Genomic DNA, 21,383 nt, shown 5'->3' on the forward strand with positions numbered 1-21,383 from the left:
TTCCTTATACATTTCGAGATATAAGCATCCAAAATAGCCTCCTCGATTGCACCATTGCTGTCCAAAACAGCAGCTGCAGCAGAAAAAGCAGCAAATTTTCAGCAGCTTTAAATTTCAGAAATTGATCCGTTGGCTTCCGAAATCTACCCGAGACCCTCGAGACTTCAACCAATTATACCAACATGTCCCAAAATACAATACGAACTTAGCTGAAACTTTAAATCACATCAAACAACGTCGAAATCATGAATCGTACTCCAATCCAAACTTTATGAACTTTGAAATTTCAAACTTCTACATTTGATGCCGAAACCCATCAAATCACGTCCGATTGACCTCAAATTTTGCACACAAGTCATATTCGACATTACGGACCTACTCCAACTTTCAGAATCGGAATCCGACCCCGATATCAAAAAGTCAAACTCTCGGTCAAACTTCTCAAAAACCTTCAAATTTCTATCTTTAGCCAAATGACTTCAAAATGACCTACGGACCTCCGAATTCACTTCCGATCGTGATCCCAACTCCAGAATCACCATATGGAGCTATTCCCAGACTTGGAATCCCAAACGGACATTGATAACTCTAAAATGCACTTTAACCCAAACTTATGAAATTCCTCAAAAATGCTAACTTTCACAATAGGCGCCAAAACGTTCCCGGGTCTTTTAAAACCCGATCCGGACATATGCCCAAGTCCGAAATCATCATATGAGCCTGCTGGAACCTTCAAATCCCGATTCTGAGGTCGTTTACTCAAATATCCAATCTTAGCTAATTCTTTCAACTTAAAGCTTCTGAAATGAGAATTCTCTTTCCAAATCAACTCCGAACTTCCCGGAATTCAATTCCGACCGTGCCCACAAGTCATAATACCTGAAGTGAAGCTGCTCATGGACTCAAACTGCTAAACGACGTGTTAGAGCTCAAAACGACCGGTCGGGTCGTTACATTCTCTCCCACTTAAACATAGGTTTGTCCTCGAATGTGCTAAGAACTATGCTGGGGTTGCCCGAAATCACTGTTTAACACCTCGAGAACCTACCTGTGCTACCACAACTCAGCTGGGCACCCTAGCTCGATCAATCTGAAGATACCCTTTTTCACTTAGACAAATAAGCTTTAGAGCCCAATTCCAACATCCGGAATTCTCTGCCAGGCCTGTTTCCAACATTTGAACACAGTATCAATCACCACGTGATGTGCCAGAACATGACTACATACCCTTGCTGAATTCACACCTTGCACCGCTTTATTCACAAAACCACAATAACATTCTCTGAGCATAATAGTCAAAATTCTAGAAATCTGATGCTCCCATTGCACCTCATGACATACATAGGTCTTGCTCTAACTCTTACAATACCACCATGATGGAAGAGATGTGTAGAATTTCATAACCAACTGCCGAATCATCAAATCATTAGGTCTATACTCCTGACAATAACCATCACCTCATTTTGAACCAGATAGTGGTCTTTCTCCTTAATATACTTCATATAATCAGATTGCAATGATCCTAAATCCAATGATCTCATCTCACCTAGTACGAACTGCTCAGGTAATAAGCCACAATGTGCTAATAGGCTACCAATTTGAACGCGATACAAAAGGAAAACGAACCTTGAAAAGGAAATCCAATTACCCCGCTCGCGAATCATACATGCGACGTGGGCACACAGCAAATAAGAGTTTTCCTCATGAAAATGGGAAACAAAATACATAAAACAGATATAGGGAACTGTACTCAATATCACACTGTTGCGGCGCGCAACCTGATCCAAACAGCATACCCATGGCGGCATGCCACCCGATCCACACATAAAATTCATATAAGGAGATACACACCGCGCCATATTGCTCATTACAACAAAATGCCGAATGTCGGTCACAAGCACGCTAAGTGCATAATACCATCCCTGGGGAGACATTTAACGCCATAAGCTACAAACTCAAGCACAACTGAGGTGCAATATATGATCTGAATCTCAAGAGCCATCCTGCTCATGTAACATCTGTCACGACCCCAACCCTCGATCGTGATGGCGCCCAACACACTGCTAGGCAAGCCCGACCAATTAACAACCTTAATCCACTACTACACAGTTCATTATTGATTAACACAGATAATTTACCAAGTTATAATACTAGAAGTCTGAAATAGAAGTAAAACATTTCGAAATCCCGATAATAGCCTTACAACATAGCCCATAGGAATCCGGTGTCATAAGTCTGAGCCTCTAATACAGATTTATCAACCTAATACATGTCCGTCTAGAGAATACGAAATAAAAGACAAGGATAGAAGGGAGAGATCAAGGCTGCGAATGCCATACAGCTACCTCGATGCTCCCAGATACTGCGCTGCTCAGTTGAAATAATCCTCACTCAGCCTCAGATGCACCTGGATCTGCACGTAAGGTGCAGGGAGTAATGTGAGTATTCTGACCTAGTGAGTAATAAACATAAATAAAGGTTGAGAATAAGAAACCATGAAAAAACACAGGGTAGTCTATAATTGGCAGTTTAGAGCAAGTAATAAGAAAAGCGATAAACCAATGAAATCGAAATATAGAAATACTACAACAGATAAACAGATAAATGACAGATGAATAAGGAAAATGCAACACATAGAACGATAGTCTCTAGTACCAGCTGCGGCGCGCAGCCCGATCCATTTATTTATCGTCGACGGTGCTCACTAGGGGTGTGCAGACTCCGGGAGGGCCCCCTTACGGCCCAAGCGCAATAACCAGCCATCTCGTGGCATCAACTAGGCCCTCGGCCTCAATATCAATATAATACTGCTGCGGCGCGCAACCCGATCCATTACTCAGCCCAGAAATCACATAAGCCCCTCGGGCAATAATAAAATAGTAGTTCTCAGCCCAAAACGTCATTAAGAATATTATTTAAGTTTCAAATCTGAGTAATAGTGGCTGAGTTTGCAAAACTGTATTAAACAATTAGACTGAGATCAAGTAATATGTCAAATAGCGAGGAAAACAGTGATAACAATCCCCGAAGGGTTCAAACAGTTGGCATGAAGCCCAAATATGACATTTAGTCCAAGAAATGATGATATCAATTAAACCTCAATCAAATATGCGGTAAAAATATCACTCGGGACAGACCAAGTCACAATCCCTAATAGTAAATGACCTCGCACTCGTCATAGAGCGCGTGTCTCGCCTCAATATAGCACTACGATGTGAAATTCCGGGGTTTCAAACCCTCAGAACATCATTTACATTCATTACTCACCTTGTACAGGCCAAAACTCTAGCTCGCTATGCCCTTGCCTCCCAAATCGGCCTCCTCGCGCGTTGAATCTGACCAAAACCACAACGAATACATCACAATATGCTAAGGGAACAAAACCCAATCGAAAACAATCAAAAATATCAAAATTCCCGAAATTAGCAAAACCCGAGCCCCAGGCCCACTTCTCGAAACTCAGAAATTTTCACATCATTAGACTCCTTATTCCCCCACGAGTTCATACATATTAAAATCACAAGTATCGGTGTTCAATTGGCCGTTCAAATCCTTAATTTATGCTCTCTTAAGTTTAAGCCCTAAACCACTATTTTTTTGTCCATTAATTCCTTAAATTTTCAGTCCTAATTCATGAAGTAACACCATAGAATCGTGTTTGAGGTCCAAGAATCCTTACCTTATCGAAGCTCCTTGAAATTCCTCTTTAAAATCGCCCACAATTCTCCAAGTCCGAAATGAAAATGACTAACCCTTCAAACATTCGCGAAGAAGAACTTAAATACCTTCTGCCCAGACATAATCGCTTCTGCTGTTAAATTATCGCTTCCGCGGTACCGCTTCTGCGGTCAAAACTCCACATCCGCGAAAATCACTTAGCCTCCCTGGAATCGCTTCTGCGGTCGAAATGTCGCAGATGCGGCTCCTAGTCTGCTTCTGCGGAAATAGCTGACCAGGCCAACACTCGCTTCTGCGGCCTCCTCTTCGCATGGGCAACAACGCTTCTACGGTTCCAATTCCGCAGAAGCAGCAGCAAATTCTGAGTTGCACAAGTCCAAAACTTCCCGTTAACCATCCGAAATCACCCCGAGGCCTCCGGGACCTTAACCAAAAACACCAACACATGCTAAAACACCATCCAAACTTGTTCCAATCATCAAAACACCTCAAACAATACCAAAACCATCAAATTGCATCGAATTCAAGCCTAAGTTCTTCTAAAACTTCCGAAACACGCATTCGATCAAAAATCCAATCAAATCACCTCCGAATGACTTGAAATTTTACACATACATCCCAAATCACATAACGAAGCTACAACAACTCTTATAATTCCATTCCGACCCTTAGATCAAAATCTCACCTATCAACCAGAATTTGCCAAAATACTAACTTCACCAATTCAAGCCTATTTCTACACCAGACCTCCAAAACCACTTCCGGTCACACTCCTAAGTCACAAATCATCCCCCGAAGCTAACCGAACCACCGGAAATCACATCCGATCCCTCTAACTCATAAGTCAATATCCAGTTGACCTTTCCAAATAAAGCTTTCCTTAAAGAGACTAAGTGTCTCATTTCCTACCCAAACCAATCCAAATCAACTCGATCACACCAAATACAAAAAATGAAGCATAAAGAAGCAGAAAATGGGGGAAACGGAGCGGTAACTCATGAGATGACGGGTCGAGTCATCACATCCTCCCCAACTTAAGCAAACGCTTATCCTCGAGCGAGCCAAGAAACATACCTAAAGCCTCAAACATGTGAGGATATCTGCTCCACATCTCCCGCTCGGTCTCCCAGGTAGCCTCCTCCACGGGCCGACCTCTCCACTACACCTTCACTAAATCTATATCCTTCGACCTCAACTTTCAAACCTGACGACCCAAAATAGCCACCGGCTCCACATCAAAGGTCAAAGCATCATCCAACTGAACCGTGCTAAAGTCCAAAACATGAGACGGGTCCCCAACATACTTCTGGAGCATAGAAACATGAAACACTAGATGCACGCCCGACAAGCTGGGTGGTAAAGCAAGCATATAAGCCACCTCTCCAATCCTTCTCAGTACCTCAAAAGGCCCAATGAACCGCAGACTCAACTTCCCTTTCTTTCCAAATCTCATAACACCCTTCATGGGCGAAACCTTCAGCAAGACCTTCTCACCAACCATGTAGGATACATCTCGAACCTTTCGGTCCGCATAACTCTTCTGACACAACTGTACTGTACGAAGCCTCTCCTGAATCACCTTCACCTTCTTTAAGGCATACTGAACTAAATCTGTCCTTAATAGCCTAGCCTCGCCGGGCTCAAACCAACCAATTGGAGATCTACACTGCCTCCCATACAAAGCCTCATACGGAGCCATCTGAACACTCGACTGGTAGCTGTTGTTGTAGGCAAACTCTGCAAGCGGTAGAAACTTATCCCATGAACCTCCGAAATCAATAACACAAGCACGCAACATGTCCTCTAATATCTGAATAGTACGCTTGGACTGCCTATCCGTCTGAGGATGAAAAACTCTGCTCAACTCCACCTGAGTACCCAACTCTCGCTGAACAGACTTCCAAAACTGGGAAGTAAACTGAGTACCCCTATCTGAGATGATGGAAACCGGAACACCATGCAACCAAACAATCTCCCAGATATATATCTCTGCTAACCGCTCTAAAGAATAAGTAGTAGACACAGGAATGAAGTGCGCGGACTTGGTCAGCTGATCCACAATCACCCAAATAGCATCAAACTTCTTTAAAGTCCGAGGAAGTCCAACCACAAAGTCCATAGTGATCCTCTACCACTTCCACTCAGGAATAACCATCTGCTGAAGCAAGACACCCGGTCTCTGATGCTTATATTTCACCTGCTGACAATTGAGACACCAAGCTACAAATCCCACAATATCTTTCCTCATTCTTCTCCACCAATAGTGCTGTCTCAAATCCTGATACATCTTCGCGGCACCTGGATGAATGGAATACCGCGAGCTATGGGCCTTCTCCAGAATCAACTCTCTAAGCCCATCCACATTGGGCATAGAAATCCAGCCCTGCATCCTCAACACACCATCATCACCGATGGTCACACCTCTGGCATCATGATGTTGAACTCTGTCCTTAAGGACAAGCAAATGCGGATCATCATACTGGCGCTCTCTGATGCGATCATATAAGGAAGACCGAGAAACCATATAAGCCAACACCCGACTGGGCTCCGAAATATCCAACCTCACGAACCGATTGGCCAAGGCCTGAACATCAACTGCAAGGGGTTTCTCCCCAACTGGAATATACGCCAAACTCCCCATACTCACTGCCTTTTGGCTCAAAGTATCGGCCACTACATTGGCCTTTCCCGGATGATACCAAATAGTAATATCATAATCCTTGAGCAACTCTAGCCATCTCCGCTGCCTCAAATTAAGATCCTTCTGCTTGAACAAATGCTGAAGACTGCGATGATCAGTGAATACCTCACAAGATACGCCATACAAGTAATGCCTCCAAATCTTCAGTGCATGAACTGTGGAAGCCAATTCCAAATCATGAACATGGTAGTTCTTCTCATAGGGCTTCAACCGACGAGAAGCATAAGCGATAACTCTACCCCCATGCATCAATACACAACCAGTCCCAACTCTAGAAGCATCACAATATACGGTATATAAACCTGAAGCTAATGGCAAAACCAATACTAGAGCTGTGGTCAAAGCTGTCTTGAGCTTCCGAAAGCTCTCCTCACACTCGTCCGACCATACAAATGAAGCACCCTTCTGAGTTAACTTGGTCAAGGGCGATGCAATGGATGAGAATCCCTGAACAAACCGGCGATAATAGCCTGCCAACCCAAGAAAGCTATGAATGTCTATGGCTGAGGACGGTCTAGGCCAACTCTGAACCGCCTCTATCTTCTTCGGATCAACCTGAATACCCTCACTAGACACCACGTGTCCTAAGAAAGCCACTGAACTGAGCCAAAACTCACACTTGGAGAATTTTGCATAAAGCTTCTCCTCCTTCAATCTCTACAATACAACTCACAAATGCTCCGCATGCTCCTCCTGACTACGGGAGTACACCAGAATATCATCAGTGAATACAATAATGAACGAATCCAGATAAGGTCGAAATACACTGTTCATTAAATGCATGAATGCTGCTGGGGCATTGGCTAGCCCGAAAGACATGACAAGAAACTCATAGTGACCATATCTAGTCCTGAAAGCAGTCTTAAGAATATCTGAATCCCCGATCTTCAACTGGTGATAGCCCGAACGGAGATCAATCTTAGAGAACACCCTCTCTCCCTGAAGCTGGTCAAATAAATCGTCAATGCAAGGCAAAGATACTTGTTCTTAATTGTTACCTTGTTCAATTTCCTATAATCAATGCACATTCTCATTGTTCCATCCTTCTTCTTCACAAACAGAACCGGGCGCACCCCACGGTGACACACTAGCCCGAATGAACCCCTTATCTAGGAGTTCCTAAAGCTATTCCTTCAATTCTTTCAACTCTGCTGGTGCCATACGATACGACGGAATAGAAATAGGCTGAATGCTCGGCACCAGGTCAATACCAAAATCAATATCCCTGTCCAGTGGCATGCCCGACAGGTCTACAGGAAACACATCGGGAAAATCCCTCACAACGGGAACAAAATCAATACTAGGAGCCTCAACTCCAACATCCCTCACAACGCTAGATATGAAAGGCAACCCTTACCAACCATACGCTGGGCCTTCAAGAAAGAGATCACTCTACTAGGAGCATAATCAGTCACGCCACACCACTCGATCTGCGGTACACCCGACATAGCCAAAGTGACTGTCTTAGCATGACAGTCTAGAATAGCATGACATGGAGATAACTAATCCATGCCCAAAATAATATCAAAGTCCACCATGCTCAATAGCAATAGATCAACTCGGGTCTCCAAACCCCCAATAGTCACAACATATGATCGGTACACACGGTCTACAATAGCAGTATCGCCCACCGGGGTAGACACATGAACAGGTAAAGCAAGAAACTCCCGTGGCGTACCCAAATAATGAGCAAAATATGAGGACACATAAGAATAGGTGGAACCGGGATCAAATAATACAGAGGCATCTCTTTGGCAGACTGAAACAATACCTGTAATGACAGCATTTGAAGCAATAACATCTGTCCTACCTGGAATAGCATAGAAATGAGCCTGACCACCGCCTGATTGACCTCCCCCTCTGGGGTGACCCTTGGCTGCCTGACCTCCACGCCTAGCTAGGTGGGTGGGTGGTGAAGTAACTGGAGCAGAAGTCGAGGGCTGACCCCTCTGCTGAGACTGACAAACACGAAGTCGAGGGCACTACCTCCTCATATGTCCAAACTCTCGGCACTAATAACAACTACCCGGTGCTGGAGATGGGGACTGAAGGGAATTCCTCGCACCGGAGTGACTAGCAGATGCACTCGGCGCAGAAGAACCCTGAGCTGATGGGGCAGGAGATGAACTCTGAGCTGGGAGGGCACTAAATGAAGGCTGGCCCTGCTGAGACCCATGATGACCACGACCTGAAGATGCCCCACGATACTCTGGACGGGCCGACTGAGCAGGCCTGAAAGAATGACCTCTACCATGCTGGAACTAGCCCCTCGAAGGGACACCACTGTAACTGCCCGATCCTCGAGGCCTCTTGGCCTCCCTCTCCTCTCGCTCCTGACGGCGAACCGTCTCAATCTCACGAGCGATATTAACCACCTCCTCGAACGTAGCACCCAATACTCTCTCTCTAGTCATCAGAATACGGAGATAGTGGTTAAGGCCATCCACAAATCTCCTGATCCTCTCACGATCTGATGGAATCATCCAAATGGCATGTCGAGCCAACTCAGAAAACCTCATCTCATACTGGGTCACGGTCATATTCCCCTGTGTCAACCACTTAAACTGCCTACGCTGCTCCTCTCTGCGGGACTGCGGTACATACTTCTCCAAGAAGAGAGCGAAGAACTACTGCCAAGAAAGAAGTGCTGCACCGACAGGCCTACGCCTCTCAAAATCCTCCCACCAAGTAAAGAAAGCTCCTGAGAACTGAAAGGTGGTAAATGCCACACCACTAGACTCAAGAATCCCTGCTGTACGGAGCATTCACTGACATTTGTCAAGAATACCCTGGGCATCCTCGCCCTCAACGCCACTGAATGATGGAGGCTAGAGCCTACCAAACCTCTCAAGACGACGCTGCTCATCATTCGGCATGGCTGGTACTACGAACTCCTGAATTGGCGCAACCGGCTGAGCTGGAGGTGCCCCCAGCGTCTGTAGTCCCTGCACTACCTGCTCAGGTGTGCGAGCAGCGGGGGTCTGATTGCCTCCCCCGGCCTGTGAAGTAGCTGCTACGGTAGTGGCTGAAACTGCCTGAGCCAGGCCAGTGCAAACCGATAAGATCTGTTCCAAGGCCTCCTGAAGACCCGAAATCACGATGGGCACAACTGGTGCCTGAACTGGTGCTGCTGGAGCCTGATCCGAAGCTGGGGTAGTTGGTGGATCAACAGGTGCTTCCCTCGCTGCTCTACCTCTGCCATAACCACGATCGTCCACAGCCTCTGGTGGCCTTAGTGGGTGGTACTGGTGGTCGTCTGCCTCGTCTGGCAGCACGAGTTCTCGCCATCTGCGAGAGAATGGAATAACAGAAGTTTAATTTTCGGATCAACAAAGTCACACGACAATAATTTCAAGAATATGAAGTTTTTCCTAAAGGTTCTGCAGCCTCTCGAGGATAAATACATACGTCTCCATACCGATCCGCGAGACTTTACTAAACCGGCTCATGACTTGCGAGACCAAGTAACCTAGGCTTTGATACCAACTTGTCACGACCCCAACCCTGGTCGTGATGGCGCCCAACACACTGCTAGGAAAGCCCGACCAATTAACAACCTTAATCCACTACTACACAGTTCATTATTGATTAACACAGATAATTAACCAAGTTATAATACTAGAAGTCTGAAATAGAAGTAAAACATTTCGAAATCCTGAATAATAGCCTTACAACATAGCCTATAGGAATCCGGTGTCATAAGTCTGAGCCTCTAATACAGATTTATCAACCTAATACATGTCCATCTAGAGAATACGAAATAAAAGGCAAGGATAGAAGGGAGAGATCAAGGCTGCGAACGCCATGCAGCTACCTCGATGCTCCCGGATACTGCGCTGCTCTGCTGAAATAATCCTCACTCAGCCTCAAATGCACCTGGATCTGCACGCAAAGTGCAGGGAGTAATGTGAGTACTCCGACCCATTGAGTAATAAACATAAATAAAGGCTGAGAATAAGAAACCATGGAAAAATGCAGGGTAATCTATAATTGGCAGTTTAGATCAAGTAATAAGAAAAGCGATAAACCAATGAAATCGAAATATAAAAATACTACAACAGATAAACAGATAAATGACAGATGAATAAGGAAAATGCAACACATAGAACGGTAGTCTCCAGTACCCGTTGCGGCACGCAGCCCGATCCATTTATTTATCATCGACGATGCTCACTGGGGGTGTGCAGACTCCGGGAGGGGCCCCTTACGGCCCAAGCGCAATAGCCAGCCATCTCGTGGCATCAACTAGGACCTCGGCCTCAATATCATATAATACTGCTGTGGCACGCAACCCGATCCATTACTCAGTCCAGAAATCACATAAGCTCCTCGAGCAATAATAAAATAGTAGTTCTCAGCCCAAAACGTCATTAACAATATTATTTAAGTTTCAAATCTGAGTAACAGTGGCTGAGTTTGCAAAACTGTATTAACAATAGGACTGAGATCAAGTAATATGTCAAATAGCGAGGAAAACATTGATAACAATCCCCGAGGGGTTCAAACAGTTGACATGAAGCCCAAATATGACATTTAGTCCAAGAAATGATGATATCAATTAAACCTCAATCAAATAAGCGGTAAAAATATCACTCGGGACGAACCAAGTCACAATCCCCAATAGTAAACGACCTCGCACTCGTCATAGAGCGCGTGTCTCGCCTCAATATAGCACTACGCTGTGAAATTCCGGGGTTTCAAACCCTCAGAACATCATTTACATTCATTACTCACCTCGAACCGGCCAATACTCTAGCTTGCTATGCCCTTGCCTCCCAAATCAGCCTCCTCGCGCGTTGAATCTGACCAAAATCACAACGAATACGTCACAATATGCTAAGGGAACAAAACCCAATAGAAAACAATTGAAAAATATCAAAATTCCCGAAATTAGCAAAACCCGAGCCCCGGGCCCACTTCTCGAAACTCAGAAATTTTCATATTATTAGACTCCTTATCTCCCCACGAGTTCATACATATCAAAATCACAAGAATCAGAGTTCAATTGGACCTTCAAATCCTTAATTTATGCTCTCTTAAGTTCAAGCTCTAAACCACCTTTCTTTGTCCATTAATTCCTTAAATTTTCAGTCCTAATTCATGAAGTAACACCATAGAATTGTGTTTGAGGTCCAAGAATCCTTACCTTATCGAAGCTCCTTGAAATCCCTCTTTAAAATCACCCACAATTCTCCAAGTCCGAAGTGAAAATGACTAAACCTTCAAAAATTCGCGAAGAAGAACTTAAATACCTTCTGCCCAGACATAACCGCTTCTGCAGTTAAGTTATCGCTTCCGCGGTACCGCTTCTGCGGTCAAAACTCCGCATCCACGAAAATCACTTAGCCTCCCTGGAATCGCTTCTGCGGTCGAAATCCCGCATCTGCGGCTTCGCAGATGCGGCTCCTAGTCCTCTTCTGCGGAAACAGCTGACCACGCCAACCCTCGCTTCTGCGGCCTCCTCTTCGCATGGGCGACACAGCTTCTACGGTCCCAATGCCACAGAAGCAGAAATGCCAGAAGCAACAGCAAATTCTGAGTTGCACAAGTCCAAAACTTCCCGTTAACCATCTGAAATCACCCCGAGGCCTCCGGGACCTTAACCAAAAACACTAACACATGCTAAAACACCATCCAAACTTGTTCCAATCATCAAAACACCTCAAACAACACCAAAACCATTAAATTACATCGAATTCAAGCCTAAGTTCTTCTAAAACTTCCGAAACACGCATTCGATCAAAAATCCAATCAAATCACCTCCGAATGAGCTGAAATTTTACACACACATCCCAAATCACATAACGAAGCTACAACAACTCTCAGAATTCCATTCCGACCCTCAGATCAAAATCTCACCTATCAACCGGAATTCGCCAAAATACTAACTTCGCCAATTCAAGCCTATTTCTACACCGGACCTCCAAAACCACTTCCGGTCACACTCCTAAGTCACAAATCATCCCTCAAAGCTAACCGAACCACCGAAAATCACATCCGAGTCCTCTAACTCATAAGTCAATATCCGGTTGACTTTTCCAAACTTGGCTTTCCTTAATGAGACTAGGTGTCTCATTTCCTACCCAAACCAATCCAAATCAACTCGATCATTCCAAATACAGAAAATGAAGCATAAAGAAGCAGAAAATGGGGGAAACGGAGCGGTAACTCATGAGACGACGGGTCGGGTCGTCACAATATCATCTCTACGTGGAACCTCAACACATAAGAAATTTACCAAGCCGTCTCACAACTCATATGACGCAATATATCATTACATGAAATAGCTGACGATGAAATAGTACCCTGACTACTCTTCCATGAGGAGCGCTTTGCTGAGATGAACACATCTGGCCTGATATAGAGCCCATATTCACATTTAGATCCATCCACAGACCTCAAGCTGATTCTGACCACACTGAACTAAGCTAATAACCTTCCAAAGGTCCATAATAACTCCCCTTTTCTCATAACACACGAGAATTACCATCATGACCGGAGTAATCCTCCATAGTCCATAACCCAATAAACCGAGTACTCTCCAAGCATTAATTCTCAATTTCACGACATCACTACAATCTTCATACTTGGTTTAACTCTTCAATAAATCAAGTGACTACATACCACACTTATACGACCTTCCCGTGGGACACGCTCCCACATCCTTCCGTAACAGATAACAGGTCTGTACATCCAAACCACTGGCCACACTAACACTAATAAGAGATCAAGAATCCTTAACCAGGATGCAAAGCCTTTTTCACAAAGCACCGATATCAGGTGACGCTGAAGACAGTACCAACTTACTTTAAACAATGAAACTCCTTTCCTGCTCATCCAAGCCCATAACATCCTTATCAACACCGAACTGCAACCTTGATCCTTACTTCAAATTCCATACCACTCACTGCACCCAACATGCCAATATGCGATAGAACACAATTTTCCATCATAACTCTAGAACCACTAATAGATTAACACTTCATCATATAAAAACTTTTCACTTAACTCACTTCAGGAGAACCATAGCAACACACAGGTGAATTCTCATAACCGTAGAATATGCAAATCCCTAAGTAGTGGTCTAAGCCACCATAGCTCTTTCAGGATCTGCTTACACATAATAGGCCATAACAGTAGAATACTTCTGAATAACATCAATTGCGGCGGCCGACAAGCCTCGCACGTACCGTCACAATTCACTTGCATATCTTGACCACGCAAAAGGAACTGATCACTACCACTAATATGCCAACCTAACTATGGCTAACCGATCTATCTTCTTCCAATTTATCCTTGATTGCCTTATAAATAATAATAACACCATTCAACACATAGTACACTCCATCCGCACTCATCCCGAGTGACCCTAAATCACGAGACCATGCTGTCGCAAATCCCACGAACCGTTTCTTACCTCCCTTGTGCGCACATTCACATTCTCAACTGATATGCCCATTCTGATAATCCCTCTAAGAATCCGAAGTCCTTTCTCATTTTCCTCCAAAATGCTGTACTGCAAGTCAAAACATCATAGAACATTCTGGGCCTCTTCTAATAAGTTGCTACGAAAGCTTGATTCTTAACCGTACTTGTAGGCTCGAAATCATTAGGCACCACACTTTAACCTTTGAATCTACTAGGTCCATTGTTGAGAGCCACCCGCTCTGACTTGGCCCCGAATATAATCAACTCCATGAATCTTCTAGCACATGAATACCCTCTCAACGAAGCACCTGGCAGAATCACTTCCCTTGAAACCCGCATTTATATAAGGCATAAATCCTGAATCCTTCCCTAAGTCTGAACATGAGCCAATAAGGCCAACCATAACATACCTTTAACAATTCTTTTGCTCAAATTACCACTTATGTTCTTTTTCCGTAGCTGAAATAGCCCATCAATATGCTAATAACCAGAAATCTCACAAATAGGTGACCAGAAAATCCAATTGTAGGCAGTGGGACTCTCCCACTTAGCTTGAAGCCACTATTACACAACTTTGGAACCCACCAAGGTTCTTTATCTCTTATGACATGACCTTGCGCAATTAAACCGCCAGATTCCTCGAAATCCTTCCTTTAGCATTTCATAAACACTCTGAATCTATAGCAACATTCGCACATTAGACCTCCTACTGGATAGTTAATATAATCATTCGCCGAAGCTTTGCCAACCACGCGACCGCTGATCTGCTCATAGGAGACATCCCCCAAATTTGGAGACTACACGCCGACATCTTCCAACGTCGCAGCATGGGGTACAATTACTACGACATCAATAATCCATCCTGAGCTCGTGATCATCACCAACTGCACAAGTCTATTCACTCCTCGTGTATATTAACTAAATGTGCGACAATATCTTCCAATTCAAAATTATGTTATATCCTTCTTCATATCAAGCAGCTCCTTTCTGTCATATCGAATCTCCTGCCGTTTTGCTAGCTAATATTTCAGATTAAGCTCGTAGACCCAATCATCGTCCACTAAAAATTCCCAAATCACTCCAACTTTCCTCAAGGGTGTAGTTATCCTGCCACTGAATCCACATGCTGCTCTGCCACTCTCCCACTTTGGCCGGACCCTCTTCTTTAAGAAACTATTCGACTTTCGCTACTTACACTTGGCCTTCTAGAAATTTAATCACCGCATGACACTTCCCGCATGTCCTTCCTCATCTTTTACTGCCTAGTTTTTGCCTTAGATCAATATATATCTCTGTAGCACTTGAACCAATGGACTGCTACTAACTTTATACTTTTTCGAAGATCATGTTTTCCTGAGTCGTTGATATTAGAAACATCGACTCAATCCTGAACAATTATAGTCTGGTTGCCTTTCCTCTGCCAGGAATGAAATACCGAGTCTCTGAATCATGCACTAGGTAGGCCTCCTTTCACGTCATTCACAACCCCAATATATTGGTAAGTGTCCTACCATCACATCAATAGTGGGCCATAGCAACGCACGAATCTTCATAACATCGATGCCAGATCTCAAAACCTTAGGTAATACTGATAGTGAGCTAAAACAACAGAACGACCTTCTGCAAGGTGATGACAATAACCCAAACAACTACGCAAGGAGAAACATCCCGCACCACATCTGTTGTACTATTACAATTCCTCAATTCCCAATTTATAATAAGTGCTTCACGTCGCATAAGATTGAGTAGGAAGGAAATATGGTCATAAGCCTTAAAGGAATCAAACTGCATGATGAGGAATCAAGAAGGGAAGTGATCCTAACAGCCCTGTAGCCTCTCGAAGATAAGTACAGACTTCTCCGTACTGATCCGCAAGACTCTACTAGACTCGCTCATAACTCGTGAGACCTAAGGGAACCTAGTGCTCTAATACCATGTTGTCATGACCCAAAATCCACTAAGGGTCGTGATGGCGCCGGACACCACTATCAGGCAAGCCAACCAAAATACTTAATTAAATTTTCGTTTTAATAATTTTGAAAACTATGATTTTCCTTCAATTTTACTAGTAAAAGATAATCGTTTCAAATCAAATATGAATGTTAAGTAGTTAATACAAGATACCCCATAATCATCCTAGAACCCGATGTCATAAGTGCATGAGCATTTACTAGGGAATGACGTAAAATACAGTAACTATCCGGAATACAAGTGGATAGAAATGAAAATACAGTACAATACTTTGAAGGAGACTTTGCTGGCTACGGGTTATCTCGATAATTGTAGCTCACCTAAGTCTCCATATCAACAATGCCGCTTTGCCACTAAGCCACTAGCCACATATGAACTTGTGCAACAAAAATGCACAGCAAGTGTAGTATGAGTACGAAACAACGTGTACCCAATGAGTATATCATGCTTTTGGATCCTAGACTACCCGGAGTATTAGTAGTCCAATAGTAATATAGTTAATGCGATGAATCACGGATTTATTAAGAACAACAGTAAACTCAAATAAGTCACGAAACAAGTAAGAGTTCCTTTTTATTAAAAGTCTCCGGATTCATAATCCATTAATTAATAATTATCTCAAGTCGGGGAGAGCAAATATCAATATCAATAACTCTCAAGGCAAGTAATACAAGCATGCACAAATCATGCCGAGGTCGTACGACCCGATCCAACATAAATGTAAAATGTGCACTGCCGAGGGTCGAACGACGCGAACCATAGTTGCATCTATTACTCCGCTCGCAAATCATACATGCGATGCGGTCAACATAAATAAACAAACACCCTGCTCGTGAATCATACATGCAACACAGGTACACATATAAATACATGCTCAAATAGCAAATTAAGAATTTATCGGGGAACATTTATCCATATAAAAGCCAATTCTCTTTTAGCGATTTAAGAAAATGAAGTTTAATCCTTTTAGAAATTCATTTACCAATTCGATAAGATTTAAGCACTTCAACTATCAACAAGATTACAGATATTCCAAGTATAGCATGCTTTTGGGTCCTAGACTGCCCGGACTTACACATAATAGTAGCTACGCACGGACTCTCGTCACCTCGTGCATATGTAGCCCCCACAAATAAGAGCACATAACCAATTATATCACCTATGAGGACAATTCCCTCTTACAAGGTTAGAAAGGAGACTCACCTCGCTCCGAAATTTCCATAACCGACTTCCAAGCCCTTCCAACGACTCCAATTGATGCACAACACCCCAAACTATTCAAATAACAGGCAAACCAATAAAATTCACTCTAATACTTGTAACAATTCAAATTATATAAGTTCCCAACTCCGCTTGAAACATTGACCAAAATGCCCTCGAGCCCACGTGCCCGGATTCCGAAATTTCTCGAAGATAAATTCTACCCATAGCTTTACTAACTCAAATATACAATTTGCTAAAATTTTCATGCTCAAATTCAAGGTAAAAGTCCAAAATTCCAAATTCTAGGTCTTCCCCAAAAATCCCAAATTTATACTAATTTTCCATGTTTAAATCTATGTATGATCACATATATAACTCAAAAATAAGAAGAAATCACTTACCTAGTGTTGCTTGGTGAAAATCCCTCCTTGAGCTCTCCAAAATCGTCAAAGCCAAATGAGAGAAATAAAAGAAATGGCCAAAACTCGTGTTTAAAATAATCTGCCCAGGCTTCAACGCTGTGCAAGTTGTGCATGCTATTACCATTTTCCCCTGCTATACATTTTCTGTTAAAATGACCATGACTCCTTTTGGAAATATCCAAATGACAAACGGTTTAAAGATTTAGAAATTAGACTCAAATATCTTTCTTTTGATAGGTTGTACACCATATAATGCTTTATATATTTCGAGATATGAGCTTCTAAAATCGGCACCATGCATCAAAAATTTTTGTCGAAACTGCTTCACCAGCCATCTTCAATCGATCATAACTTTTTGATAAAATGTCCAAATCATGAATGACTTAACTTTATGGAAACTAGAATGCAAGGGAAACAACTTTTATGTTTTGCAAATTGTCGGATTCCTTATAGATTTCAAGATATAAGTTTCCAAAGTAGTCTCCTCGATTGCACCATTGCTGTCCAAAACAGCAGCTGCATCAGAAAAAATAGCAGATTTTCAGTAGCTTCAAATTTCAGAAATCGATCTGTTAGCCTTACGAAATCCACCTTAGACCCTCGGGACTTCAACCAATTATACCAACATGTCCCAAAATACAGTACGAACTTTGTCGAGGCTTTAAATCATATCAAACAACGTCAAAATCATGAATCGTACTCCAATCCAAACTTTATGAACTTTGAAATTTCAAACTTCTACATTCGATGCCGAAATCTGTCAAATCATGTCCGATTGACCACAAATTTTGCACACAAGTTATATTCGACATTACGGACCTGCTCCAACTTTGGAATTGGAATATGACCACGATATCAAAAAGTCAAACTCTAGATCAAAATTCTCAAAAACCTTCAAGTTTTTATCTTTAGACAAATGACTTCAAAATGACCTACGGACCTCCGAATTCAGTTCCGATCATGCTCCCAACTCCAGAATCACCATACGGAGCTATTCCCAGACTTGGAATCCCAAACAGACATTGATAACTCTGAAACGCACTTCAACCCAAACTTATAAAATTCCTCCAAATTGTTAACTTCCACAATAGGCGCCAAAACGTTCTGGGGTCTTCCAAAACCTGATCCGGACATACGTCCAAGTCCGAAATTATCATACAAACCTACTGGAACCTTCAAATCACAATTCCGAGGTCGTTTACTCAAAAATCCAATCTTAGCTAATTCTTTCAACTTAAAGCTTTTGAAATGAGAATTCTCTTTCCAAATCAACTCCGAACTTCACGGAGTTCAATTTCGATCGTGTACACAAGTCATAATACCTGAAGTGAAGCTGCCCATGGCCTCAAACTGCTGAACGACGTGCTAGAGCTTAAAATAATCGGCCAGGTCGTTACAATATCTGTTTACAAAGAATTATTATAGACCAGGATTGCATAAATTACATAAATGAAATATAAATTAGACTATCGGGAGCCAATGCAGGCCCAAAATAATCCTGGGAGTACCGGGCCTTCAATGGTAGTCTCAAATGCCAAGAACCTCCTAGCCAATGAATGTCCAGGTGTGTCAAAGTTCCCTAAGGACCTCAAGGATCCCGGGCAGTGCTCACACCAAGACCTTCTCACAATAGGGACTGGTTATGTGCAGTATGGAAAGGCCAGCCCCGGTGTGCCAAAGTTCAAAGGAATCTTAGGGGATTCCAAGGTAGTACACACACTGGAGGGGCAAAACCTAATGATCTAAGAGTAAAGTGAGAGTGTTTGACATATTTTGAAAGACTTAGTGAAAAATAGCGTGGAGATGACTTTTATGAGTGAAAAGAAGATTTTTAGAAATATACCAGTTTTAAGGCAATGCTAAGAGTGAAAACTAGTTTTAGACGAATACTAAGAACAATTTTTGAAATCAGTTCTGAAGAGAGCAAATTCAATAAACAACCAATCAGTCATAGAATACTAAGATTCACATGCACTTAGCAAGTAGGTTTGCACACATGGGTGAAAGGGATTGGGAACATATAGGAATCACATTAAGTGTACATGAACAGGGTACAGGGAAACAACAAATGCATAGAACACTTAGGAGCTTCATAGTCTTAATAAGTTAACCAAGATAATAGGTAATTAAGACATGGAGCAAGGATGTAGTGGACAGAATCAGACATACAAGTAGGGTCAATCACATGCACTAAGTAACCAATATGATAACATAATTAAGGGATCAAACAGAAATTGACAAACAGGCTGGTCAAGCATCAGATAACCAGGTGAAGTGTAGACATAATAGTTATACATTGAACAAGACAGAATTTAAACATTCTAAGCAATGAAGTAAACATGAAGACAAGTTGAATTCATAGTCAATGAACTAGTGAAGGAATGAAACACATAGAGTTTGGGTTTCAAAATTTAACTAGATACATACCAGTTGAAGAAAAGAGTGCAGAATATAAAGCAGGTGTAGTTCCAATATCTAGCCTTGGCTTTCAACCGGCTAGATCAAGAGTTATCACAAGTAGTAGAGAAAGAAAAGAGAGTTTGAGTATGAGTGTGTGTCCTTTGAACTTGTGTTCGTGTGTTAAGAAGTGAAATAGGGGAGTTCATATAGTAGTTCAAGAGTAGAGCAAATAAGGTAAAGTCACCCGAAAGGGGGTATAGGGGAGTTTTTTCCAATTTAAATGATAATCGAAACGGAATTATTTATTTATTCAGAGTCGCCACTTGAGATAATTTATGGTGTCCCAAGATACTGGTTTAGAATCCCGAATCGAGGAAGTTGACTCTTATTTATGGTCTGCGAACACAGAAATCTGGGTAAGGAATTCTTTTAACCCGAGAGAAGGTATTAGGCATTCCCGAGTTCCGTGGTTTTAGCACGGTCGCTCAACTATTAATAACTGGCCTAATCATCTGATTAATTACACATTTTAAACCTACGTGCATTTCATTCTTTTAAACCGCTTTTAATATTTTTAGGAAAATTCAAGGTTATTTGAAAACACACAGTAAGCCACGCTACATGAAATGCATCCGCGGTTCACGACATATTCTATTTTACCTTATTGGAAATTAGAATCGGGTCACATGAAATGTACACCCGAATTTTAGTAATTACAAATCACAACTACGTCACAGGAACCGTACCCGTAGTTATGATAAATGTTTAGTTAATGCACCTAAAGCAAACTATGAGATTCATTTTTAGTAACCAAATTATAATATTTGTGAGGGCCATGAGTGGTTTAAATGTGGATGGCACACCTCAATCCATTCTTTCTTTAAGAAAATTGTACTTAACTAAAGCCATCTAATGATGCTTGGATTTCACCTAAATTAAATTCAATCTAAAGTTACTCAAAATAAACCTACATGGGGTATTATATTTAAATTATTAGCTGTTTGGGGCATGGTTCCAGGATTGCAATAAGCCCAGAAATGCCTGGAGGTCCCAAGAGGGTAATTGGGCTCAATATGAGGCCCCGAATTGAAACAGCATCAGCGAGAGGCATTTGGGCAGAAATGGGCCCACTACACAACCCAGTTGCATGACTTATCATAGTTACTTGAAGAAAATTACATGAACATCTTGAGAACGAGCCATGCCTTAAGAGAAAACATATAAGAAAAGCGAAATAATCAAACTAAGGTTGCAGTGCCTTAGCTTGAGGCTGGGCTGCCTCGACTTGGGCCCATGTTAGGCCTCATTCGAAGCTCAAAGGGTCTCTTACCCTATTACAGCACAAATACTTGCAAATTTTAACTTTGAAAGGAACATTCTGAGGCCAAATCACATTACTAAACTAATGAAGCACACTTAGTATTATCACAACCTACACATAATCTATTTCATTTTCAAAACATAATAGAATCCCTAACTTTAACCAAACATCAACATGATTCCAAAGACATATGGCTTACTAAAATGGATTCATTCTTGTCTAATTCTAACATCTACATATTAGTATTTACAGAATTAAT

Source organism: Nicotiana sylvestris, chromosome 10 (genome assembly GCF_000393655.2).
Source record: "Nicotiana sylvestris chromosome 10, ASM39365v2, whole genome shotgun sequence".
NCBI classification, from domain to species: Eukaryota; Viridiplantae; Streptophyta; class Magnoliopsida; order Solanales; family Solanaceae; genus Nicotiana; species Nicotiana sylvestris.